This window comes from Bos javanicus, chromosome 29 (genome assembly GCF_032452875.1).
Source record: "Bos javanicus breed banteng chromosome 29, ARS-OSU_banteng_1.0, whole genome shotgun sequence".
Taxonomy (NCBI): domain Eukaryota; kingdom Metazoa; phylum Chordata; class Mammalia; order Artiodactyla; family Bovidae; genus Bos; species Bos javanicus.
In genome coordinates this window covers 9,151,065-9,178,640 of record NC_083896.1, presented here as the reverse complement: position 1 = coordinate 9,178,640, position 27,576 = coordinate 9,151,065, and the positions used below count along the sequence as shown (strand labels likewise).

The following is a 27,576-nucleotide window of genomic DNA, read 5'->3' as shown; positions in this document are numbered from 1 at the left end:
TGACAGTGGGAGACAGGAATTGTAGGTCCACAGTCACTTTGGACTGACTTTATAACAACTGTTTATAGTGATGGCTTCTTTAGGTTGCATGAAGTGATTGCATTTCCTTTGTTATATTTGACAATCACAAAACCCCAAAAGAATATCCTGATGACAGAAGCTCCCGAATTTTGCTACCTAGCAGAACCACTAATGCATGCATGCTAAGTCACTTCAGTCGTGTCTGACTCTTTGTGACGCTACAGACCGTAGCCCTCCAGGCTCCTCTGTCCATAGGATTCTCCAGGAAAGAAGACTGGAGTGGCTTTCCATGCCCTCCTCTGGGGGATCTTCCTGACCCAGGGATCGAACCTGCATCTCTTAATGCCTTCTGCATTGGCAGGCGGGTTCTTTACAACTAGGGCCTCCTGGGAAGCCCCACTAAGGGGCTGTTAAATGCCCAGGTCACACCCTATACCCATTAAGTCAGAATTCTGGGAATGGGAAGTCTGGATGAAGAGTTTTTAAAGGTCCACAGGTTAAGTCCAAGGTACAGCAATAGGGAACCACCACCCTAGAGGTAGGCTATGAAAGTGTTTTGTTCATTTTATAGACAGTAACTCGGAGGCTAACAGAGTTTAGTAATTTACCTAAAATCAAGACCCTAACAGCACCTTGGGATAGGACTTGAACCTTGAACTCCACTCCAAATTACTGTCAATTCATTTACATAATCATTCATTTAACAAGCATGTTTGGAGAACCAGCCACGTAGGAGGCACCAGACATATGAGAGACCAAATAGACACAGCCTCTGCTGCCAAGGAGTTTCAGTGTAGTCCTCTTTCTAGCCAAACCAGTGGACTCTGCACCCCTTGATACTTTGGAATCAATTCAGAAGTAAGCAGATTAGTTCAGTGCCTGGCAGGGTGTGGTGCTCAGCACAATAGTGCTAATGGTATTTTTGTTGGAGTTCTGGCCTGTAGTGTGCAGATGACCCAGAACAGGCCATAGAGGAGGGAGATGAGGTTTTGAAGGCACCAGTCCTCAATTCAAATCATGACTCTTCCTCCACCAGCTGTGTGATCCTCAGTAATATTCTTAATGTCTCTGAACCTCAATTTGCTCATCTACAGAATGAAGATAGTAATTTGTTGTTCTTGTTGTTATTATTCAGTCACTCAGTCGTGTCCAACTCTTTGTGACCCCATGGACTGCAGCACGCCAGGCTTCCCTGTCCTTCACCATCATCTGGAGTTTGTTCAAACTCATGTCCATTGAGTCAGTGATGTTATCCTACCATCTTATCCTCTGTCACCCTTTTCTCCTCCTGCCCTCAATCTTTCCCAGTATCAGGGTCTTTTCCAAAGAGTCAGCTTTTCACACCAGGTGGCCAAAGTATTGGAGTTTCAGCTTTAGCATCAGTCCTTTCAGGGTATCTGCAGGGTTGATTTACCTTAGGATTGACTGGTTGGATCTCCTTGCTGTCCAAGGGAATCTCAAGAGTTTCTCCAGCACCACAGTTTTCAAAAACATCAATTCTTTGGTGTTTAGCCTTCTTTATGGTTCAACTCTCACACCTGTACATGACTACTGGAAAAACCATAGCCTTGACTTTGTCAAACAAAGTATCACCTTTGTCAGCAAAGTTATGTCTTTGCTTTTGAAAATACTGTTTAGGTTGGTCATAACTTTTCACGGCTGCAGTCACCATCTGCAATGATTTTAGAGCCCAAGAAAATAGTCTGTCACTGTTTTCACTTTTTCCCCATCTATTTGCCATGAAGTGATGGGACTGGATGCCATGATCTTAGTTTTTTGAATGTTGAGTTTTTAAAGCAGATTTTTCACTCTCCTCTTTCACTTTCATCAAGAGGCTCTTTAGTTCTTTGCTAAGGGTGGTGTCATCTGCATATCTGAGGTTATTGCTATTTCTCCTGGCAATCTTGATTCCAGCTTGTGCTTCATCCAGCCTGGCATTTCTCATGATGTACTCTTCATAGAAGTTAAATAATCAGGGTGACAATATACAGCCTTGACGTACTCCTTTCCCAATTTTGAAGCAGTCTCTTGTTCCATGTCTGGTTCTAACTGTTGCTTCTTGACCTGCATACAGGTTTCTCAGGAGGCAGGTAAGGTGGTCTGGCATTCCCATCTCTTGAAGAATTTTCCAGTTTGTCATGATCCACACAAAGGTTTTAGCATAGACAATGAAGCAGAAGTAGATGTTTTTCTGGAATACCATTGCTTTTTCAATAATTCAGTGGATGTTGGCAATTTGATCTCTGGTTCTTCTGCCTTTTCTGAACCCAGCCTGTACATCTGGAAGTTCAGTTCACATACTATTGAAGCCTAGCTTGAAGAGTTTTGAGCATTATTTTGCTAGCATGTGAAATGAGTGCATTTGTGAGGTAGTTTGAGCATTCTTTGGCATTGCCCTTCTTTGGGACTGGAATGAAAACTAACCATTTCCAGTCCTATGGCCACTGCTGAGTTTTCCAAATTTGCTGGCATATTGAGTACAGCACTTTCACAACATCATCTTTTAGGATTTGAATTCCAGCTCAGCTGGAATTCCATCACCTCCACTAGCTTTTTTCGTGGTAATGCTTCCTAGGGCCCACTTGACTTCACATTCCAGGATGTCTGGCTCTAGGTGAGTGATCACACCATTGCGGTTATCCAGGTCATTAAGACCTTTTTTGTACAGTTCTTCTATGTGCTCTTGCCACCTCTTCTTAATATCTTCTGCCTCTGTTAGGTCCAAACCATTTCTGTCCTTTATTGTGTCCATCTTTTTAGGAAACATTCTCTTTGTATCTCTAATTTTTTTGAAGAAACCTCTAGCCTTTTCTATTCTATTGTTTTCCTCTATTTCTTTGCATTGTTCACTTAAGAAGACTTTCTTATCTCTCCTTGTTATTCTTTGGAACTCTAATTCAAATGGGTATATCTTTCCTTTTCTCTTTTGCTTTCCACTTCTCTTTTTTTCTCAGCTATTTGTAAGACCTCCTCAGACAACCATTTTGCCTTTCTGCATTTCTTTTTCTTGGGGATGGTTTTAGTCACCACCTCCAGTACAATGTCATGAAGCTCCTTTCACAGTTCAGGCACTCTACCAGATCTAATCCCCTGAACCTATTTCCATTGTATACCCATAAGGGATTTGATATCAGAAGATAGCAGTGAGAACTAACTGAAGCCTCCAGCGTGGTGGTCAGCACATCTGAGGTCCTCAGTAAACTAAGCTGTGGCCAGGTCCCTGCCTGATGCTGAGTGCGGTGGGGAACACCAGGCTGGAACCTGGTGCTCCTGAGAGGGCCAGCAACCCAGAGTGTCCGTAGAACGTCTCATCCTATTTACCCTTCTAACCTGTTCACCCTCCTTGGTACTCAGCGTTGGGACATCATTTACTTGCAAGTTAAGGCTAAGTGTCCAGTAAATTTTCATCAGGGATGGAGACCAAACGCAAATCTAAAATTAGTGAGAGAAACTCAGCGGGGACGGGTTCTTGTTGTTCAAGTCATGCCCGACTCTGCAATCGCATACACTGCAGCATGCCGGGTTTCCCTGTGCTTCACTGTCTCCCAGAGTTGACTGGACTGAAAGTTAAAGGCTGAAGTACTGGGACTGCTTTTTGAACTGTAGTTCCACTTTTAAATTAGATTTATATCAAAAGAAAGGGAAAGGCAAACACAGACCATGTGAGTTTTCCTTCTTACCAGAGCTTAGTTTATACCATTAGCATTGAATTGTTTCTCTATTCCCTTATGAGATAGAATCTAATCCTTGCACTTAAGGAACCTGAGAGGCTCTTTAAAAATTTCTCATTTCATAAACATGATGAGCTCTGGGACCTCTGTGCTGAGGGACTACAGGTGCTTAATCAAATTGCCCTTTTCCATTGGTGATTTCCTAAACGGTAACTGAAATTCTTGCACGTGTGGCTTGGCTGCTATACAGTGACCCTGAAGGAAGCGATGCTGACATTCGCAGAGAACTCCAAGGGTGACCTTTCCTCCAAATTTCCAAAATAAACAGCTCTATGCCCAAGGCTATATTTAGTGCCATTAGCTACCAGGCTCTTCTGAAACCTATATCCTGTGATAAGTACAGTTAATATTTAAAGTCTCCTTTAAAGGACCGAGGAAAAGTTTATTCTAAATTTATGCTGATTGACTACACCACTGAATGAGTGACTGGGACACTGCTGAGTAGGGTGGAAATTTACTTTGCTTGTACAGATGAATATTAGGTTGGTGAGTCGGCTTATATTTTATAACTTCTATTAAATTAAAAAAGATTTTAGTACTGTTTTTTTAGTGCCTACTGAAGGAGAGGCTGTTTTGATACTGAATGAACCAATGCACTGTTTGAATTTGATCCTTCTACAACATCCATATGATATATAATATCTAATCAACATTATAGAGTTATCAGGCTATGGAGCTGGAACATGAACCCAGGTCTGTGTTGCCACTAGAGTCCATTCTCGTAATCACTATTTTGCACGCACTGTTTCTCACCCTTTGTTCTCATTTTGGACATTCTGCAATAATCTTAGTCAGCCACATTAAAGACAGAGTTTGAAAGGACTTGCAGGGACACATGGGGAAAAGGAGAGGGTGTGACAAATTGAGAAAGTAACATTGACATATATACACTGCTGCTGCTGCTGCTAAGTTGCTTCAGTCATGTCCGACTCTGTGCAACCCCACAGACGGTAGCCCACCAGGCTCCTCTGTCCATGGGATTTTCCAGGCAAGAGTACTGGAGTGGGGTGCCATTGCCTTCTCCGAGCACATACACTACCATGTGTCAAATGAAAGTGAAAGACGAGAGTGAAAAGGCTGGCTTAAAACTCAACGTTCAGAAAACTAAGATCATGGCATCCGGTCCCATTACTCCGTGGCAAACAGATGGGGAAACAATGGAAACAGTAAGAGATTTTATTTTGGGGGGCTCCAAAATCTCTGCAGATGGTGACTGCAGCTATGAAATTAAAAGATGCTTCCTCCTTAGAAGAAAAGCTATGACCAACCTAGACAGTGTATTAAAAAGCAGAGACATTACTTTGCTGACAAAGGTCCATCCAGTCAAAGTTATGGTTTTTCCAGTGGTCATGTATGGATGTGAGAGTTGGACTATAAAGAAAACTGAGTGCCGAAGAATTGATGCTTTTGAACTATGGTGTTGGAGAAGACTCTTGAGAGTCCCTTGGACTACAAGGAGATCCAAACAGTCCATTCTAAAGGAGATCAGTCCTGGGTGTTCATTGGAAGGACTGATGCTGAAGCTGAAACTCCAATACTTTGGCCACCTGATGCAAAGAGCTGACTCATTGGAAAAGACCCTGATGCTGGGAAAGATTGAGGGCAGGAGGAGAAAGGGACGACAGAGGATGAGATGGTTGGATGGCATCACCGACTTCATGGACATGAGTTTGAGTAAACTCCAGGAGTTGGTGATGGACAGGGAAGCCTGGAGTGCTGCAGTCCATGGGGTCGCAGAGTCAGACGTGACTGAGCAACAGAACTGAGTTGATGTGTAAAACAGATTACTAAAGAGAGGCTGTTATATAACACAGAGAGCCCAGCCTGGTTCTCTGTGATGAGTTAGAGGGGTGGGATGAAGAGGGGTGGAATACGGGGCTGGGAAGAATGGGATATATGTGTATATACGTGTGTGTGTGTGTATATATATATATATATAGTTATATAGTTATGATTGATTCACCTTGTACGGCAGAAACCAACAAACACCGTAAAGCAATTACCCTCCAGTTTAAAAAAAAAGACTGAGTTTGATCAGTCTACTGAAGTGAGAGTTTCCTGGCTGGCGGTATCCCCCAAGACCCCAGGGTATTACCCTTAACACTTTTCTCTGGAGAGAAAAGGGCAAAGCGTTCAGCAATATTTAGTGTTCTGTCCCCAAAGGTAGGGGAATGACAAGAGCTGAGAACAGAAGGGAAATACTCTCCCCAGGAGAAGTAAATATGGCTGTGCTTATCAAACAATTCAACTCTGGCTTTGAAATCAACTTAATAGGGAACAACCAGTATTTTAAAAATGACATAGATTTGTGTAGAACATTCCAGGCTGCATCACATTTAGCAGGGACAAGAACTGTTGCTTAGTTGCAAGAGTATGTGTGTGCACGCATGTGCTCACGTGTGTGTGTGTCAGGGTACTGGCCTGTGATGTAAAGTATGTTTGTAACCGAAGGTTGTAGTGTAAACATCTTGAGAAACACTGTAGCATAGGATAATGATCATGAGTGATGGAGACTAAGACCGCCAAAGACTGATCCTCAACGAGATGCCCAGCCTGAATCCATTACCTGACTTTTCAAGGTTCAGGTTCCTTGTCTGTAAAACTGGGCTGATACCAGAATCCACTTGGTAATTTGTGTCCCATGTCACAGAGTGTCTGATGTTTAGTAAGGACTCACTAAGTAAATATCAGCTATCAATATTTTAAATAAAGGAGCCTGGGTGTTAATTTGGTGGCAAAACAATGTTTTGCATAATGTCCCCAGAATCATTTTCATTCCAGATGCAGACCTCCATCAGCTTCCTGGGCATCCCCACTACAAGTCTCCTAGACCAGTCAAATACCATACGCTACTAACCAAACTCATCTTCCAGGCCAAGCCTCCCTCCTACATTCTCTACTCGACAATGGTGCCACCCAGTAGCTCAGGAGAAATTTAAGAGTCATCCTGGACTCCTCACATCGCAGCCGATTACCAAATCCGGATGATGTCCTAGCTCCTGAATAGTTTGAGACAGAGTTTGAGATTCCACTATTGTCCGCCTCCTCATTCTCATCTTTCTCTTTTCAAGACTGAAATCGTCCTTGCCCTGTTCATAAACAAACGGTTCTGCAACTCCTGGACTCCAGTCTTAATTCCCCCACCCCTTGCTCTCATTGTCCCACCCTTGGAATATATCCTTCAGAACTTCTGCTGGACTGACCTTTCCCAAAAGCCAAATTTGATAACTACACTCCCTGACTTAAACATTTTTATCTGACCTAAAGATTATCATACTGAGTGATATGAGTCAGACAAAGACAAATATTGTATGATGTCACTTCTGAAAAAAATGATAAGAGCTTATTTTAAAAACAGAAATAGACTCAAAGACATAGAAAACAAACTTTTGGATGCCACAGGGGAAAGGGGGTGGGATAAATTAGAAACTTGGAATTAATGGATACATACGGGGCTTCCCTGGTAGCTCAGTAGTAAAGAATCTGCCTGTAAAGGCAGAGACCACTTGCACTGCAGGAGACTGGGGTTCGATCCCTGGGTTGGGAAGATCCCCTGGAGAAGGGAATGGCAACCCACTCCAGTCTTCTTGCCTTAGAAATTCCATTGACAGAGGAGCCTGGTGGGCTACAGTCCATGGAGCCTCAAAGAGTTGGACACAACTGAGTGACCAAACCACTGTCACTGCTATTATATATGCAGTAGATAAACAACAAGGACCTACTGTATAGCACGAGGAAATATATTTTATATCTTATAATAATCTACAACGGAAAATAATCTGAGAAAGAACACACATGTATATAACGGAATCTCTTTACTGGACACCTGGGGCTTCCCTCGTAGCTCAGTTGGTAAAGAATCCACCTGTAACTTTGAAATGCATGAAGCATTTGCCAGAAAACTTAACCAAAGGTTACCCATAATAGTTCTTTCCAAGAGCTTACATTTCGTACATTTCCTACTAGAAAACTACTTTGATGATGCAATTACCAACATCTTTAACCTAGGATAACACAATCATACTGACACACATTTCCACAAATTGTTTTGTTCCAGATGGCATAGTTTCCAGTAGAAATGACTTGTGTATTACCTGCTGTTACGGAAATAGCTCACACCATATTGTGTCTTCTGGGAAAAATTTTCACCAGGGAAACGAATATTGTGCTTTGTATATTTTTCCCCTTAAAATTAAAGAATTAAAGAGCAACATAAAAAATTCAAAAAAAAAAAAAAAGAATACACCTGTAATGCAGGAGACCCTGGTTCGATTCCTGGGTCAGAAAGATCCGCTGGAGAAGGGGTAGGCTACCCACTCCAGTATTCTTGGGCTTCCCTGGTGGCTCAGCTGGTGAAGAATCTGCCTAAAATGAGGGAGACCTGGGTTTGATCCCTAGGTTGGGAGGATCCCTTGGAGAAGGGAATGGCGACCCACTCTAGTATTCTGGCCTGGAGAATTCCATGGACTGTATAGTCCGTGGGGTCACAAAGAGGTGGAAACGACTGAGCGACTTGCACTTTCACGGTATTGTACACCTGAAATATTGTACGTCAACTAAACTTCAATTAAGGAAAAAACCCCTCCTTTTCAAAGCTTGCAAGGCTTCTCATCAGCTGTGCATCACCCTTGGCTTCTTGTCCTGCTGACCTCCACCAAGAGCTCTCAATACAGCAAACTCCTTTCCCATCCCTAGAGGAAGCGGGCATTTTCACATCTGTGCGTGCTGGTTCCTCAACTGAGCATGCTCTTCTACGCCCGTCATCACTCTAGTGCATAGAGGGATGAAAGGTCATCAGCTGAAACTTACAATCCAGTACCCGGATTCTCAGAAATCAGGGTACATGGGAAGCACGCGGGTTGCTGGTTTATAATTCAAGTCCTAAGTCCTGTACCTGTGACTGTGGACCCCTGCAGAGTCAGGGCTTTTCATCTGCACCCCCAGTGATTGTAAGGAACTGCACCAGAAAGGGAGACAAAAGTTTTGTACAAATTCGAATCCACAGCATACAAATTCAGGAGTACACGTAAGTATCTTGTCCTTAGGAAACATCTCAACAGAAATGCAATTAGGAGAGGCTTCCCTGGTGGTCCAGCGGTTAAGAATCTGCCTGCCAATACAGGGGACTCCAGTTCAGTTCTTGATCTGGGAAGATCCCACAGGCCATGGAGCAACTAAGCCTGTGCTCAACAACTACTGAGCCTGTGCTCTAGAACCAAGGAGCCACAACTACTGAAGTCCCCGCGCCCTGAAGCCCGTGCTCTGCGACAAGAGAAGCCACTGCAATGAGAAGCCTGAGCACCGCGACAAGGGTAGCCCCTGCTCGCCACAACTAGAGAAAGCCTGTGTGCAGCAGTGAAGTCCCAGTGCGACCAAAAATAAAAAATAAAAAGAAAGGCTATTAGGAGAAATTCTGAAAGAGGTGGCGGAGGGTTGGACCCTGACTTCTTAGGAAAGATTTCTCTTTCAGGATGAGGAGTAATGACAGGAAAGAAAAATACTGCTATTTAATATAATTATTTATTAGTGTTATTGCCTTAAAATACAAATACAGCATAGAGCCACAGAACAACGATAGTGCTAACCATGACACAGTCTTGTAGAAAGGCCTCTCACTGTCCCTACTGGAAAACCCTGGCAAGAGTCCTGGCATAGGTTAAGTTTATAACAGAGAGAAAATTAGCTGCCACATTTATGCGGGAGACAGGAGCCAAGTTCTTCCCACTGAGTCTCATTGCTCTGTTGTTTTCCCTAGTAAGAAAAAAAAAAGAAGCTTCAAGTTAAGTATCTGGGCATTCTGGGCAGTTAAACATTGATGAGACATCAAGATCATTAAACACTGGTGAGAAATTAAGACCAGAGACTGACTTTTTATAGGGAAAAAAATCTCTGAAGCAGTTTTGTGGCTGAACATTAATGAGAAGCAGATAACCCGAGGTTTGCAGATAAGACCCTTAGGAAGCTTTTCTCACTGCTGCCACTGTTGACCTGTTCACCATCTGGCCCACCCTTCTGACTCAACCTAGCCAACATTCATTCATTCATTCATTCAGCTAGCAGGTGCTGTTTGACATGCACAGTTCTAGGTACAGGTGAGAGATGGCAAAACCCATCTCACCTTCCAGCAGCGAAAATTAGCACAGATGATACAAGCCAAAGTGATGCGTCATTCATTTAAAGTTACAAAATAAGGGGATGTCATTCGTTTGACAAAAATTTAAGTACCCACTTCATGCAAGGTAATGTGCTGGGCATGGGGATGTAGCCATGCAAAACAGAAGTTCCCAGTTCCTCAGGGAAGATAAATGTTCAACCAAACAAAAAACTACCACATAGTTGCCTCACGATGAGAAGTACCACAGAGCAGCTGTAGAGGATGCTATGAAAGCATGGAAGGAACTGGGAGCCCTGATGTGGCTTCCTCTGCAGGGAGGGAGCGCCTTCCCTACGGAAACAACCTTTGAGACATGATATGAAAGACAAAGAGTTAATTAGGCCAAGTGCCAGGACAGATTTGAGCAGAGAAACATCCTAAGAAACAGCATGTTCAAGGCTCGGAAAGAGGGGGGCAGGACCCGGATGGGACAGCACGTGGGCGACTTTGCTAAGGACTGAGGTTTTCGGCCCCAGGGCAATGGGAAACAACAGATAAGTGTTAAACAGAAGAGAAAGGATTTGCTGTGTGTGCAGGGAAGATCACTGTGGCTGTAGTGAGGAGAACTGGGGGGTATCGCTGCCATGACGGACGACTGTGTCACGGAGATGGGACACGCAGTGATCTGGGTGTGCAGGAGGAGCTGGAAGGAAAGAACACATCTCAAATTGTACTTTATACATGCTGAGTCTGATACCCTCTGAAATACCCATCTGCAGACATCAGGCAGACAGCTGGATATCTGAAGTCCGGGTCTCAAAGAGAGGGCTGGAGAATGAATCCGAACATTGGTAGAAATCCGTGGTAACTGAAGCCACAGCAAGGTCTATTCCTCTACAGAGAGTGGTCAAAGTGAGGAAGGTCTGAGCTTTGAGAAACGCCAGCATTTGACGGCTGGATAAAGGAGGATGAACCAGGGGAGCAGGCTGAGAACAAACAACTGGAAGGTGGAAGGGGAAGCAGATGGGTTGTCACTAGATGGCCCAAGAGGACAGGGCTTCAGGAAGGCAGGAGTGGTCAAGGCAGCTGAGTGTCTCTGAAAGATAACGAGGACTGAAAACCCTGCTGGATTCAGCCAATAGAGGTTCCCTGTAAGCTGGTGAAGATCGGCCGCAGTTGGGATTCTGTGGTTTGAAGGGAGAGTAGGAAGGGAGGGAAAGGAATCAGCACAGAGACACAATTCTTCCAAGACCTCTGGGGGCAAAGGGGATTTTAGAGTGGAGAGACCGTGAACATATTTAGATGCTATTGGGGTGGATTCCTCAAAGACGGAGAGAATGGGTGCCAGAGCCGACCGGCGCGGGTGGGGGACCGCCTGTAGGCAGAGGGGCCCCCGCAGCATCTGTGCACATGTGCTAGGTCGCTTCAGTTGCATCTGACTCTTTGCAACCCCAGGGCCTGAAGCCCGCCAGGTTCCTCTGTCCATGGGACTTCCGAGGCAAGAACACTGGAATGGGTTGCCATTCTTTTCTCCAGGGGATCTTCCTGACCCAGGGATCAAAGTGGCATCTCCTGCATCACCTGGCATTGGCAGGTGGATTCTTTACCACTGAGCCACCGGGGAAGCCCAGCAGTGAAAAGACATAGAGGCAAAAGATGAGGGTACTGTCGGGATGAGCAGGAATGATGACCCTGGGCTGGAAGCTGGACTGGACTAGGTCAGCGGGCAGGAGAGGTAGAGGGCAGAGGAGGCTGGAGACTGGTGAGTTCAGAGGGCAAGGCTGAGCAAGCAGCATCTCTGGTCAGAGAATGTTGTTAGGCTCACTGACTTCTGTGATTTCAATGATTCACACAGACAAATTTCACACTACGCCAAGGTCTGGGGTGTGACTGCAGTAGTAGCTGAGCTGGATTGCAAAGGGAGAGTATTCCAGTTGGAGGAGGTCTGGGTGCTGGGGGAATCAGCCCTTTGATTCTGAAGTCATCCAAGGGTGGAGAAAGTCTATAAGCTGGTGCCAAAGTCCTCAATGAATGAAAGATGGTAAATGACAATGACAAAAAGGAGGAAAGGTCAGTCTCTCTAAATAGCACAACTCTTAGAAAAGGCACCGAGAAGTGGGTTTTGTTGCTGTGGAAACTATTTGTTTAAATAAGAGGATGGGAGAGTTCTAACAGTGACCCTGGGGAATAAAAGGCTCCCTACCTTTGGCCTGACTTGGAACCTTGAGGAGTCCGAAAGGAGCGTGAGAAGGATTTGGGAGAAGCAGTCAGCTCAGGCTGGCGGTAGGTCTGTTACTAGATGGAGCTGGAGAGAATGGGCTGGAGGGGACTGAAGATATAAGCGAAGTTCACTATTCCTGAAATCCGAGCTGAAGTGTATGGGATGGAGAATGGGAGGCTGGACTGGGGGCAAGGATGTAGGCACGACAGTCTGACAGAGAAACAAATGCAAGGAAAGAGGAGCTGGGAGTGTAAGGGGGCGTCCCTGCTGGCTCAGACAGGAGCGAGTCCACCTGCAATACAGGAGACAGAGGTTCGATCCCGGGGTTGGGAAGATCCCCTGGAGAAGGAAATGGGAATCCTGTCCAGTATTCCCGCCTGGAGAACTCCATGGTCAAAGGAGCCTGGTGGGCTATCGTAAGGAGAAGGGGGTTAACTGCCTGGGGTTACAAAGGGAGCAGACAGGTGGGCTTTGCAAAGGTCACATCTAGCTGAGATCAAGCAGAATTTCTGCTGATGGGCAAAGGAGGGGGGAGGGCCCCAGGGAGAAGAATCAGCATTTACAAAGAGGCAGAGGCCCGGGAGGCGGCCAGTGCAGCTCTCTTCAGTGGGACTGCGGGGAGGAGTGGAGGTGGAGATCGGCCCAGAGGCCTGGGCAGGCACGAGGCAGGCGGATCCCGGTCACAGAGGGCTCTGGGGTCCAGCTACGGGCCCTGTGGCTTAGGGAGCTCCTGGAGGCTTTTCAGTGGGGCCAAGCTATGATCTCAGCTCATCTCTGAAGACCCACCTGGCGGTGGGTCTTTGCTCCCCTCATCACCCCCTCCATGCTTTGGCTCACATGGTCCACGGAGAGCCCAGCCCCCATCCTCTGACTAAATCCTACTCATCCCTGAGACCTAACTCAAGTCTTAACCCTGGAATAAAGCCCTTCGTGACTACTCCAGCCCAGACCTTCCTTCTTTTCCATAGATGTTTTCATTCTTATGGCCAAAATCCTACCCCAAAGGAAAGGCAGTGGGAAAGGTCTTTGTGTCAGTGAGCATCGGCCTCACCAGCTAGAGGAGATAAAACTATAACGATGAGTGGGTAACCTGTCTGTCTCTTCTACAAAGAAGGCAGAACAAGACTTGTTCCCAGAGCATTGGAAAAAAGGACTCCTTCTCTTTTCTATTTTCCTATCAAAAGAAAAGAAAAGAAAAAATGCCTTAAGGTTCAACTACAGACAAGGGATCAGTTTGAAAGCTCCGTAGTGGGTGGAGGGCCCCTTCCTCTACTAACTAATGGGCTCAATTCATTTCTGGGGAAAGAAAGCCTGAGTTTCCCTAAGGTTTACTCATGAGTGACCAGGTCATTCAAAGATCTCAGGGCACAATGGCTTTCCGAACTCCCCAGTAGCCTGGGACAAAAGAACCAGGGTGCACGCGCTGGCCTGCCCATTGTGCAGCAGCAGCAGCTGTGGGATTTCCCGGCCCTGCAGACCCCTCCCCGTTCCCCCTTCATCGCCCAGCGCCTGCTCGGGGCTCTCAGCACTGCTGGGGGTGATGGTTGAGCTTGGAGGCCTGGGGGTGGGGGTGGAGGCTCTTAACAGAAAAGCTTCCTCTTTTATTCCTTTAGCGGCAGCAGGGTAGGGAACAATCTCAGCGGCTAGGGAATTCAGGCAACTTATTTTGGGCACTGACTGGAAAGCCAACTGCCCTCTCCTTTCTTGGTAACCTTGCCGTCCCCGGAGCTCTAAAGATAACTGCCAAGTTGCTGCAAGCGTTTGTTTACAAGTCTGTCTCCCCATTTAGACATCTAGGCGTCCTTCCGGCAGGTCCTACTTCTCTTTATGTTAGTTCTTGACTTGCGGTTGGAGCTAAAAAATGTTTGAAGAGAGAGAGAGAGGGAAGGAGAGAGAACAGAAGGAAATGAATGGATGGATGGATGGATAAGTGAATAAATAACAGACTCTGTCTCTGAGGCTGGACGACTAGCGTAGGAGATGCCAATCTGGACTCTGAAGACCCTAGTGGGTCCTCACAGGTTGCACAGGCTGTCAAGTGGGGAGTGTCATGAGAATAGATGTCCATCTTGCTACTCCTGTGCAGTTTAACTCTGCTTTTATGATATTCATTGAACTTCCTTATGTGAGATTTTGTGTGAATAAAAGGTTCTGTGGCTAAGAAAGTCCCTTGAAAGGAATATTGGGCTAGATTTTTCCCCCTTAGATTTCCTCCCACTTTGCTATTTTCCATGATAGGCAAGTATTTGTATTCTCCCTTGGAGGGCTTCCCTGGTGGCTCAGCTGGTAAAGAATCTGCCTGCAGTGTGGGAGACCTGGGTTTGATCCCTGGGTTGGGAAGATCCTCTGGAGAAGGGAACAGCTACCCACTCCAGTATTGTGGCCTGGAGAATTCTATGGACTGTACAGTCCACGGGGTCACAAAGAGTTGGACACGACGGAGTGACTGTCACTTTCACTTGGACCACAGGCTTCCCAGGTGGTGCAGTGGTAAAGAGCATGCCTGCCAACGCAGGAGTCGCAAGAGATGCGGGTTTGATACCTGGGCTGGAAGAGCCCTTGAAGGAGGAAATGGCAACCCACTTCAGGATTCTTGCCTGGAAAATTCCATGGACAGAGAAGCCTGGTGGGCTACAGTCCATTGGGTTGCAAAGAGCCAGATCAAACTGAGCACATACACACACACACACACACACACACAGCTTTGGACCACTGGTAGAACATTCTCCTGTTCTCCAAGAACATCTTATTCTTGGAAAGCAGGAAGACAGACGTGAGTGAGGGCACCGCTTGCCAGGTACTCTCAGCATGCTCTTTCTGGGCCAGAGCTCCAACAATTAAGCGGCTGTTCCCCGGTCTCCTCCACCCCGGGTCTCCTTACATGTGTGCTGTCCCACATCGCAGTGATGGGGTTCTGAGGCAAGTGGTGTTTGCAGCTCTGCCTCCAGGTCCATTTTTTCACACCTGATTTTAATGTAACTTACGTTGCACTTGATTGCACTTCTGCTGACAGTCCCAAACGCGGAGGGGACTAGGCCCCAGAGGATGGACCTGCTACTGCAGACGGGATGGCCACGAACACTGTCACAGAAGAGCTTGTCACTCAAGTTTGAAAAGGACATCATCAGAGAACCAGACAAGCCCACAGCCTGGCCCATTGTAAGGTTTAGAGAGACCCCAACAACTTCATCTCTTAACTAACTGTGTGGCTCAGATGCTCAGTCGTGTCTAACTCTTTATGACCCCATGGACTGTAGCCCACCAGGCTCCTCTGTCCAAGTGATTCACCCAGCAAGAATACTGGAATGGGTTGCCATTTCCTTTGCCAAGGAATCTTCCCACTCCTGGGATCACACCCATGCCTCCTGCATTGGCAAGGGGGTTCCTTACCACTAATGCCACCTGGGAACTCACTCACTCTGGAGGGTCTACGTGTGGCACTATGGAGATCCAGGGGTAAATGGGAGAAAGTCCTTTTGTTAAGGAGCTCCCATCCTAGCAATGGAGACAGTGCTAAGGAAATGAAGCAATTCAAGAAGTTAAACACAGACACAGTATCAAGCCCTGAAGGATTTCAGAACAGAGAGAGAACAGTCCTCCTTGAGGGCTGGGGGAGGAGTGGAGAAGATGTCCCCGAAAAGCAACATTTGAATGAGACCTTGACTTTTTTTTTTCCTGAGTAGACCATTTTTAGTCTTTATTGAATTTGTTATGATACTGCTTTTGTTTTATATTTTGGTTTTCTGACCAAAAGTCATGTGGGATTTTCGTTCCCCAACCAGGGATTGAACTCCTTTGCATTGCAAGGTGAAGTCTTAACCACTGGGTCACCAGGGACATCCTTAGACTTTGACTTTGGACAGTTCTTCAAGTCTGGAGGCAAGAGATGGAAGCAGGGGAGACATGCGACATCGAGCTTATAGGATGAGATGGGGGGTGGGGCTATATTGGGGGGTGGGGCTGGACCATGTTGAGGGGTAGGGCTGAGGGCAGGGGGTTTTCATCAGGCAGTCAGGCTGGTGAAATGGGCTTTGCAAGCTTTGCTCATTGTATCACCCTGCGAGTGGTGGGGAGACACTGATGGTTTACAAGCACGGTCTCATATGTTACACAAAGGAAGGCTGATATCCTGCAGGCGATGGGGAAAGAAAGCCCTCAAGTACTGACCCAGTCTTCACAGTGAGGAGCGCTCTGGCAGCTGAGTGGAGGGCTGGGGAGGTACAGAGGCTCAGTGCTCGAAGCAGGGACGGGCCGTGGCCATGGTCCACATGAAGAAGGGAGATGCTCTACGCAGAGCAGAGCAGAAGAAACCAAGTGGAAGAGAAAGGGGAGCTTCAGTGTACATTTCAGAGGGAGAGGAAGCAAGACATGAGCCTCCCAGAGCGTGGGGCCACTGGGGGAAAGGAAAGGACGGGCAGGCCTGGGGGGCCGGGGCCAGCCCTCAGGCCTGTGGCTTAGCACCACGTGGGCATCTTGGAGGCTGGGGTCCTCACAGTCGCTGTGGTGCTGCTCTGTTCCTGGGGTCTGATGACCACTGCATCACTGGAGGAGTTGCTGACACCCGTCAGCCCTTGTGGTTCAGAAAGCCCTAAGTGACTGCTCAGCTCTGATTGTTCTATCTGGTTTTCTGTAGACCCACCCTGTGAGGTTGCATTCCCCGCCCCCCCCATTCGTGTGTTAAAGTTCTAAACCAAGGTACCTCAGAATATGACTATTTGGTGCTAGGGCTTTTAAAGGGGTAACTGAGTTAAAATGGGGCTTTGGTGTACCTAAATCCACTCTGACTGTCCTTTAAGAAGAGGAAATGAGGACAGAGAGTCAGAAAAGGGACCATATGAAGGCACAAGGAGAAGATGCCTCCTGCAAGCCACGGAGAGGGACCTTAGGAGAAATCAAACCTGCCGGCACCTTGATCCTGAACTTCTAGTCTTCAAAACCGTGAGAAAACAAATTTCTGTTGCTTAAGCCATCTGGTCTCTGGAATTCTGTTACAGCAGCTCAGCAAACGAATGCACCTCCTGTGAACAAAGTCTTACCTGGGGCCAAACCCACCTGAACCCACCTAGGCAGGCTAAGCAAAGGCCGGGAACTGGGGCCATGTTCCCTGTTTTGATTTCTCCAGCCAGTCTAGCTTCTCCACTGGTCTATTCCTTTACTATCATCATGGGTACCATGACAATGATGGGCAGATGAGTCCATGGAACTTGCTCATCTGAACAAGAATGGCACTGTTATTACCCACAGGGGGCTGCTGCTGTTTTTTCTAAAGAGCCAGTCAATGGGTTCACAAGGCTCACAATAACCCAGCTCTCGGCGCCTGCTCAGAGCTGGTTTCTTAGGCCTTGGGAGGGAGAGAATATTCCCCTTATGCCAAAATGCCCATTGAGCTCTGTTGATCAGATACCACTTGGAAGAACAATGGAATCTATCTGCAAGAGGTAAAGGCTATCAGAGGGGTCAAGCAGCACTTCCCAGCTGACTTCATCACCACATCCGAGGCAAGAGAAGTGGGAGACCTATGGCCTTTATAGGCAAACACAGGGCATTTCACTGTGACTGATGGGGTCACCCGGCTTCGCTAGACAATTGCTGGATGTGGCCAGGTCAGCCCCCATATCTGAGATAAGCCATGGGTCTAAGTGTTGCTACTAAAGCCAGTAACAAAGGAACATTTTATCCAACTCCTTTCTAGACTTGGAGATGCCAGTTTTTCTTCATTTCTGGCTAGCAATCACAGAAAAGGTTAAAATATTGCTGTCTGGAATATCCCAGGAAACCCCACAATTCAGCAAGACCTGAAGAATATAGTTGCTAGTCACTCCTCTGGAAAGGAGTCCAGGAGGGGAGAGAGTACAGAACTTAGAAGGCAAAGACACTGCATTTGAATCCTGGTCCCTTCAGTTTACTAAGTCTGTGACCTTGGGCAGTCTCTACTCTTCCGTGGGTCTCGGCTTCTTCATCTATCAGTTCAGTTCAGTCGCACAGTCGTGTTCGACTCTTTGTGACCCCATGGACTGCAGCACTCCAGGCCTCTCTGTCCACCACCAACTCCCGGAGCTTGCTCAAACTCAAGTCCATCTGAGTCGGTGATGCCATCCAATCATCTCAACCTCTGTCGTCCCTTTCTCCTCCTGCCTTCAATCTTTCCCAGCATCAGGGTCTTTTCTAGTGAGTCAGTTCTTCCCATCAGGTGGCCAAAGTATTGGAGTTTCAGCTTCAGCATCAGTCCGTCCAATGAATATTCAGGACTGATTTCCTTTAGGATTGACTGGTTGGATCTCCTTGCAGTCCAAGGGACTCTCAAGAGTCTTCTCCAACACCACAGTTCAAAAGCATCAATTCTTTGGTGCTCAGCTTTCTTCACAGTCCAACTCTCACATCCATACATGACTACCAGAAAACCATAGCCTTGGCTAGACAGACCTTGTTTGACAAAGTAATGTCTCTGCTTTTGAATATGCTGTCTAGGTTGGTCATAACTTTCCTTCCAAGGAGTAAGCGTCTTTTAATTTCATGGCTGCAATCACCATCTGCAGTGATTTTGGAGCCCAAGAAAAGAAAGTGTGTTACTGTTTTCATTGTTTCCCCATCTATTTCCCATGAAGTGATGGGACTGGATGCCATGATCTTGGTTTTCTGAATGTTGAGTTTAAGCCAGCTTTTGCACTCTCCTCTTTCACTTTCATCAAGAGGCTCTTCAGTTCCTCTTCACTTTCTGCCATAAGAGTGGTGTCCTCTGCATATCTTGGGTTACTGATATTTCTCCTGGCAGTCTTGATTCCAGCTTGTGCTTCACCTATAACCCTGGTGTAATACAGGCCCCTCCACACCATGTTATTATGAGTACTCAGTGTGACCATGTATGAAAAGAGAACAAAGAAACTTCATGGAGACGTGACGGTGGGCCAGGCTCACAGCCAGGAAAAGGACTCATTTCTGTACCCGAGAGTACAGGTCACTGTTATTCTGACAAGTTAATGTGGCAGGTCAGCAACTCCTCAACCTTTCTTTACTCACACAGTCAAAGTCACCCAGCACTTGAATTGCCAAATATACAAAACAGACAGGGTACCACCCCCACCTCCAGGAACTGATGATGCCATTCCTGACCTGCCAGGAATCTCAACACACGTCAGGAAGGATATTATAACAGCTCTAGACACCTTTTTCAAAAGGTACTGCTTTGCTACAACAGTTGTAAGAACAACAGCTATCATTTCATTTGTTAATTTTATGCTTCATTTTGTCATTATTTAGTCCCTAAGTCGTGCCCAACTCTTTGTGACCCTATGGACTGTAGACTCCCAGGCTCCTCGGTCCATGGGATTTCCCAGGCAAGAATACTGGAGTGGGGTGCCTCCAGAACTATAATCTCCTTCTGCAGGGGTTATTCCTGATCCAGGGATAGAAACTGTATCTCCTACATTGCAGGTAGATTCTTTACCGCTGAGCCACCAGGAGAAGTCCCAGTTTTATGCTCAGTATTTTGTTAAATGATCTGTTTACATATATCACATGAGACATAAAGTCTTTGGAATGTCAACACACGACCAGCAAGTTGCAGAGCCTGGTCACAAGCCTGATCTCCATCTGACTCTAACTTCAATAGAAATTTAGTAACATATCTTTTACCTAGGCTTAAAAGTGATATATGCTCATTACAGTGGTACAGTGGTAAAGAATCTGCCTGCCAATGTGGGAGACCCCAGACTTGATCCCTGGGTGGGGAAGATCTCTGGAATAGGAAATGGCAACCCGTTCCAGTATTCTTGCCTGGAAAATTCCATTGGCAGAGAAGCCTGGGGGCTACAGTCCATTGGGTCACAAAGAATCGGATACAACTAAGCACACACACACACTGAAAAGTTAAGAAAAATTAAATCAAAATCACAGCTAATCTCATCACTCAGAGATAATCACTGTATCTATTTCTATTGTTCTATTTCTTCCTGTATTTTTCTCTGTGCTTAAAAAAAAAACTTAATTAAAACAAAGTTGAGATTTACTATATGTAAAATTTCATATACATTTGAATTTTTTCCACTTAAAATTATATGATAAACATTTTCCCACACTAAAAAGTCAACCTAAAACATCACTTAAAATTGAAAATTTCAACTGATTATCTAATAATTTCCCTGTTTTGTATAACTGTTTCTAAAATTTCACTATTATAAATTATGCTGTGCATATATTTTTATTTTGTATTTATATTTATTTTATAAATTTATGCACACATAAAAGACTTTGTCTTCAGTTCTGACTATTTTTTTAGGTTGACTTACTAGACTTAAGAGATCGACGAGTCTTTCACTCATTAATTCAATAAATATTTAGTGAGCATCCCCTAAGTGCTGGACAATATTCAAAACTGGTGATGTAGTAACAAGCAAAAAAACTGAAGACAGACAAAAATATTTACCTTCTTGAATCTTACATTCCAGATAGGTCCAAATAATTTTAATTCTCCTTAGTTATTGTCAAATCACTTTCAGAAAGGTTGGCGCAACTTACAACTCCACTAGCAGTACCTGAGTAGCCATCTCAGTTCACCAGCACAGAGTATTATGGTTTTAAAGTTTCTCGACAGTTTCATAACAACTCACGGCAATGTTGCATTCCTTACAGACCTTTCCCCTACCGTTTCTGCCTCATTTATTCAACACCTTACAAGACACAAGCAAACTGAAGAGAGATTTAAATTCCCATCCAAATGTAAGTTTCAAAGTTGTTTTTTTCCCTCCAATGGGAAAACAATCCCAGCCCCCAGCCACAGATGGCAACAGTGGAATTGCCTCCCCTACTTTGCAAGGTAGCCAGAAATAATGATGACAAATCCATGTCCTGTTAGGGCTTCTGTGTCTGGGAGACAAGCCAGCAGTGAGTTTCTCCAGCCAAAGATCAGGCTTCCTTGGAGGATCAGCCAGAACAAGGCAGGTGGGAACTCTGCAGGGCAGAGGTTGAGGTCAGGATCAAATGAAATTCTGTCACCAAAGCAGTTGGTAAGTTACAAAGTGCTGAGCAGTAGAGGGAAGTTTTATCCTTTTTGATGGAGGCTTTCAGGGGATGTTTAAGTCTTTTGTAGGGCCTTATACCATGTATGGAAAATATACAAAAATAAGTAAAGATCAATAAAGAAATAAAGTAAAAATACTACATATATAATATTTTTGGAGTGTTAATCATGTATTAGAAATTTTCAGAATTCTCTTTTTATGATAAATCCATAGACAGTGCTTACTCTGTATCAGGCACTGTTTTAAGCACTTTTGACCCATGTGATCATCATAATCAGCTTATGATGTAGATATCATCATCTCCATTTGACAGATGAAGAAACTGAGGCATAGAGAGATTAAGCACTTGTAAAGCAAGGATCAGATCCCATTTGTTCTGCCTTTACTTCTTTTTTTTTTATCTCATTTAATATTGGCATATAGCCAATTAGCAATGTTTTGATGGTTTCAGGTGCACAGCAGAGGGACTGAGCCACACAAGTAGATATATCCTTTCTCCCCCAAACTTCCCTCCCATTCAAGCTGCCGCATAACACTGAGCAGAGTTCTCTGTCCGATATACAGCAGGACCTTGTTGGCTACCCATTTAAACATAACAGTGTGTACATGTCCATCCCAAACTCCCTAACCACCCCTTGTAAGAAGGAAGCTTCTGAACAAATCAGGTAAGTAATCAACCTGATTCAAAAGTTCAGGTCAAGAGGGGTTTACTGAATGCCTCCCATGAACCAGGCACTGTGCTCGAGGTCACAAAGCTCACGAGTGGGAGGGCTGGGAGCTTGGATCTGGATCAAAGTCTGTCTGACTCCAGGTCCTCACTACGGTTCCATCTTGCTTAAGAGAAAATGTTTTCTTATTTGGGCTGAGGTCTGAGAGGTAAGGCTGGCACAGGGCACGGTGCTCTGGGAACAAAATGCCACAGCTACAGAAACAGAGGCTCAGCTGTGCCGGGCTTTGGGAGGCAGTCCTGTTAGAAGAAGGCATATCTGGGTGAGCGTCTCTTCATACCTTTGAGGGTCCCAGACATTCTAATATGGTCCAGGTGGTTCAGAATTGATCTTTTCGGCTCAGATGCCTCCGTGCAATGAAAACAACAGTCTTTAGAATTCCAAGAAGTGTTCTTAAAATCCTGGATCTTGGCATTAGAAACTGTTGAACCTCCAGTTATTGAAAACTCTTTTATATTTCCCTCATGACAGCTCACTCTGAGCCTCAGATCATTTTGATAGCTCCCTTAATGGTTGCCTTCACATTTCAAAATCTATGAAATTACATATTTGAAGGGATTATTCATTTTTTTCCTATGGAAAGCATACACACCCCATAATGCTTTAATAATAATAACCAGATGGATTGAGGGGTCTTTGACAAGGGGTTTCTTTAGCTAATTTGAGAACATACTGAATTTCAGTCTCTTCTGACTGGTGCAAAATGAGCAGCATGTAAAGAGCCCTATAAATTTCCTTCTTGTGCAATTTTAATACTTTCATCACAGTCAGATGAAATACATTTAAAGCTAAGTCTCCCCTTTCTCCATTTTGAAAGTACAGGTTTCAGGCTTTACTCAGTAAAGCCCAGAAAAATATCTAACCCGAAGAACTGGCTACCCTCAGTAGTTCCCACTCAAAATTCACCCCATAATACCTCCAAATCATGTGTATGCTCCAAGCTCCTTCTTTCTCACTCTCAAAAAAGCCCGAGAGACTTTAAGAAGGTTATTATGTACCTACATGTAGAATTACAAGACGCCAGGAGTGGAAGGGACCTCAAGGATCATCTGGTCTACCTCTTTTATCTTATAACTGAGGAAATTAAAGTTTCAGAAAGGTTCCAAGATGTGGCCAAGATCGTGTACACAGGAAGTGGCAGAGTTTAGACTTGAAATTCATTCTGAGTGCAACGTACATCCATGATATCACTTTTCCTCTGTCTTCTGCTTTCATTTTCTGAACTTTATCTCCTTTCTCTTTATGTTTTCTACTTCCCATGTCAGAACCAGGTCTTGGACGATGATGGAACGGGTCAAACCATCTCTAGTGGTTGTGAAGTGGCATCTCGTTGTGACTTTGATATTCATATCTTCAGTGATTCATGACGTTGATCTTTTCCTGTGCTATCGGCCATTTGTACATCTTCTTTGGAGAAACGTATACTCAACTACTTTGCCCATTTTTTTGGTTTATGGGTTTTTTTTGTGTGTCTTTTGTTGTTGAGTTGTAAGAGTTTTTTATATATTCTGAACACTAAATCATTATCAGATATATGACTCATAGACATTTTCTCCCATTCTGTAGCTTATCCTCTTATCTTAAAGCTTGGTGTTTAAGTCTGTAGCTTATTCAAAGAGACTTCTTAAGATACTAAAAAGTTTGTTTTCATATTCCTAAGTATCTTATTTCATACCCTTGAAACTATAAATGTTTGCTATGGGAAACTACATTTGTTAAAATTTGTTATTGAAATTCATTATTAAACTTTTTAGTGTGTAGAAGAAAAAAATCAACAAGTATTTATTAAGCATCTACTATGTCTCTTGTCCTCAGTGTATTTGGATTTAAAAATGTGAAGCAGAAGACTTTTACTTCTGACACAGTTCCACCACACGTCATCCAGTGCAATGCACAGAGAAAGTGCTGGAATTAGTGCCCAGAGAAGCTGCGTCACCTCTGCCCCTGGGTTCTCCTTACCTGCAGGATGGGAGTGAAAATATCCTCTTTGCCTCCCGCTAAAGGCGTTGTGAGGCTCAGAAGAGAAGAATGAGAACCAGAGACTTCAGCGGCATGCCCTGGCCCCCTCCCAGCGCATACACACAAACTCACATCATAACAGCATAATGTCATAACAGCACGTCGTAACAGTCATAAGAGTAAAGCTGTTATCCATGTGCTGCTGGGGTCCTCGCAGCACTGCTGGAGTGGGTTTCCCAAAACACACATCTAACTGCTGTTTGCTCCTCTAAAACCATATGGGGGCTCCCTCTCTTCTAAGAAAGACTTGGTGGTCCGATTCTTTGGCCTCTCCTCGGGCTCTGATGGTCCTGAGCCCAGCCATGCCAACCTGGCTTCCGTCTGCACCGCCCTCGGCCACCCTCAGAGCATCAGCAGGTGCTGTTCCACACGCGCTCAGTTCAAAGCCTGGCTATGCCTCTGGGTCACGGAACCCGACACCCGTACCCAGGTGTCGGTCCTGGGAAGCATCTTAGAAGCGTGACGGAGAGGAAATGACTCCACCACTTGGAGACTTTTGTTGGAAGCTCAATTCTGCCACCAACAGCCACAGGCCAGCCTTCTGGGGCCTCAGTTTTCTCATCCATTCATTCAGGTGAGCTCAGCGTCCCTTTCAGTCTATGACCTGGCATTTCTTCTATGAGAAGTAGTTTTTGAGCTTTACTGACATGTAATTGACAAACAAAACCATACTATAAAGTGTACAATATAATGTTTTGATATACATATGCATTGTGAAAGGATTCCCTGCTTTGAATTAATTAGCACATCTGTCACCTCAATGTTTACCCTTTGCTAAGTACGTGTGGTAACACAAGTTCTACTCTCTTAGTAAATTTCAACTATACAATACAGTCACCATGTTATACATTAGATCAGAGCCTTACAACGGAGAGCTTGTATTCTTTTACCAACCCTTCCGTATTTCCTCCATTCCCAGCCCCTGAAAACCACCATTCTACTCTTTGTTTCTATGTATTCAAATTTTTTTAAGATTCCACGTATAAGTGATACTGTACAGTGGTTGTATGAACAAGTATTTTCTGTTGCATTTTACTGGATCAGTGGTCACTAATAATAGTCATTATTCAGTGACATTTACTATTTAGGCTCTATTTAACTGCATTATTTTAAATCTTTGTAACAACCTTTTAAAATCAGATTTATAAAAATCATGGCTCTTTTACAGATAGAATGGATAAGTAACTCAACTGAATCAAACAGCCAGAAAAGGAGGTGCTAACTAGAGCTCACAGCCAGACAGTCTGACTCCAAAGCCCACAGTGTTTTCACTTCAGGTCCCTTCCTCCAAGTCTCCTGCAACAATGCTATCTTCCCCAAGTTTGCCTCCCACAACTACCCAGAAACATTTGATTACTTCTCCATTCTACCAGTTTTCTAAGGGCTTCTAAGCCCACAGCTTTTCTCCCTCTCAGAGAAAGAGCTGGGAGTCCACTCCATGCACAGAGAGATCTGCTCCCCAAGCTACCTGAGCTCACGTGAGAAGAGCAGTAACAGTAATATGTGGCCCTCACATAGCAAAGATCTGCTTACCCCTGCTGTCTGTTACCTCCCGAGACTCCTACTGCACTTCTGTAAGTCACGTGGGGACTGCTTTTATAGATGACATGACTGAGGCTCAGAGAACTCTCCTGCTCGTGGTCACATCGCTGGCTCCAAGTTTACACCCTTTCGATCCTGGGCTGAGCTGAAGTTTGGGGAAACATCTCAGGGACATGCTTTCCTACGGTTCTCTTTGTGAACAGAAAAGGGGAGGGGGTGTTTCTAGTCACCAACAGCCACACAGCTAAATGCCACTCATATGGAACCCTGGCCTTGACCCTAGAGAATCCATCAGCGGCTGGTCTTTGCTGAAGCTATTTTCAGGGCCCCTCCAGTGCTCTCACATTCTGCTTCCAGACTTCCCCTGTGCTGGGCTCCAGGAGCCTGACAGGCCCCCCAGATATCCCTGACGACCTCATGGACTGATGCTCACCAGATGCTTCCCAGCCCTCACATTCTCACATGGGGATGATGGGAAAACCCACCTTTACCCAATGGAAGCTGACAGTCCTTGGTGCTGTGACTCTTCCCACAAGGAAAAAGGAGAGAGGAGCAGTGGAGTGACTTTGGTTGGCTGACTGACTTTGAGCTGGAGGTCACTCGTCTGGCTTTGGATTATCTGGTGTTTACCATTCCTGTTTTAATCACCCCTATTTCTTTTTCTAATCCATGCCTCACCAGCAGAAAGAACTGTAAACATGTGAGGCTGCTGTTTTCAGCAAATTCATTCCGTGATCAACGCCAAACCAGGCTCTGCCTGAAAACCAGTCTGGCGCTGACAACAAGAGACGGGGATAGGGTTACATTTCTTGTAAACCAGCAGCTTGATTTTCATCTTGGCGCATGGTGGATTTTGTTATTGTTGTTATTCTGGACTGAGGGATAGGCTTATTTTTCATAGCTGGGTTTACGGTTTAGTGTAGAATTGCTTCAGCTGAATTTATACATGATTCAACTTATATTCCCAGTCATTAAGAATTTTAGCAATTCAGTCTCCTCTGAGTTATCTTTCTAAATTGCAATTATGACAGTGCTCCTTCTTTGGGGGGAATATTCTGGTAAAAAAATTACTTTTCAGACTTATTGACTGGGCTGATATTTACCAGATATTCCAGCAGAAATGTGAAATGGCTGTGAAATGTCTGGCCTCTGTTTTGATTCATTTAGCTAACTGCCATATAGGTCATTAAATATTTCAGATGTTACCCCTACTTGTTAATCTCTACTTCTACCCTTACAGCATTAAGCCATTACAGAAAACACATAATGCTTTAAATAAACCAAGGTTTCCTATTTTCTCACACCTTTGAATGGAATCTTGCAGCTTCCTCTAACTCCTCTCCTTTTTCATTGCTCTCGGCTTAGGAAAGCCTCCCTAACCCCTTCCCCCAGCTCTCCTCCCGCCGTGCACACTGTCAGTCACTCCTTCTGATCCCATAGTACTTATAACACGAAGGAGTTAAGTGATGGAGTTTTTCCACTACAGGGAAAAGTATCTCCCCTGAGTCAGGTCAGTATCATCAGAAAGAAGCAAACTAGGCAAGTCAGTCCTTCCCTTAAAGATTTACAGAATCTTAGAGCTTGAAGGGAGCTAAGAGGGTCCTTCCCATCCCTTCGGTAGATGCTTTTTCAGCTTCCCATCAAGCACTTCCAGAAACAGAGAAGTCAATGTGTTCTGAACAGTTTTTCTTTACACTGAGCAAAAGTTGATCTCATGATCAACTCTGCCCATATGCCCTTGGTCGGCCTTTTAGAGCTGCAGAACAAGTCTACTTCTCACTCTATCTGATATTTGAGAACAGCTTCATCTGCCTTCTGCCCTTCAGAAAGAGACGGAGGTCCCAGAATCATTTTTTTTCTTGCTAGAGTGAAGATCACGCCATGACTGCCCCTTTAAGTCAAATGTACCTGTCAGGTTATTTCCCAAACACTGGCACCAGGCTGTTGTTTGGTCAGGAACATAAATACACTGTATTCAGAATTGATTAGTTTAAGCATAAGCAGTACACCCCTTAAATTCAAGATTACAAATGAAAAAGTTTTTAAATAACAGAAAGTATCTATTAGAGAGAAACATTCTGCAATGAATCTAGTAGGTTAAAGCTCAGCTGCAGCTCATTATTTGTGAAATGTTATGCCTGTTTCTTGCGGAGGAACAAAGAGGCAGTCAAAAGATAGGGCTATGTGTCTCTGAGAGTCCTAA

General features: G+C 44.9%; 1 protein-coding gene across 4 annotated transcripts in view; it reads right to left on the bottom strand.

Moving 5' to 3' along the window:
• The window catches only part of ME3 (malic enzyme 3), a 220,759-nt gene that overhangs the window by 130,498 nt on the left and 62,685 nt on the right, over positions 1-27,576 (bottom strand). Inside the window, exon 1 of one of the 4 annotated variants that reach the window (XM_061406031.1) lies at positions 25,365-25,513. The exons of the other annotated variants lie outside the window; for them this stretch is intronic. The gene's annotated coding sequence lies outside the window, so the exon portion shown is untranslated. Of the gene's footprint in view, positions 1-25,364; positions 25,514-27,576 lie in introns of those variants that run through there. 4 annotated transcript variants of the gene reach the window in all.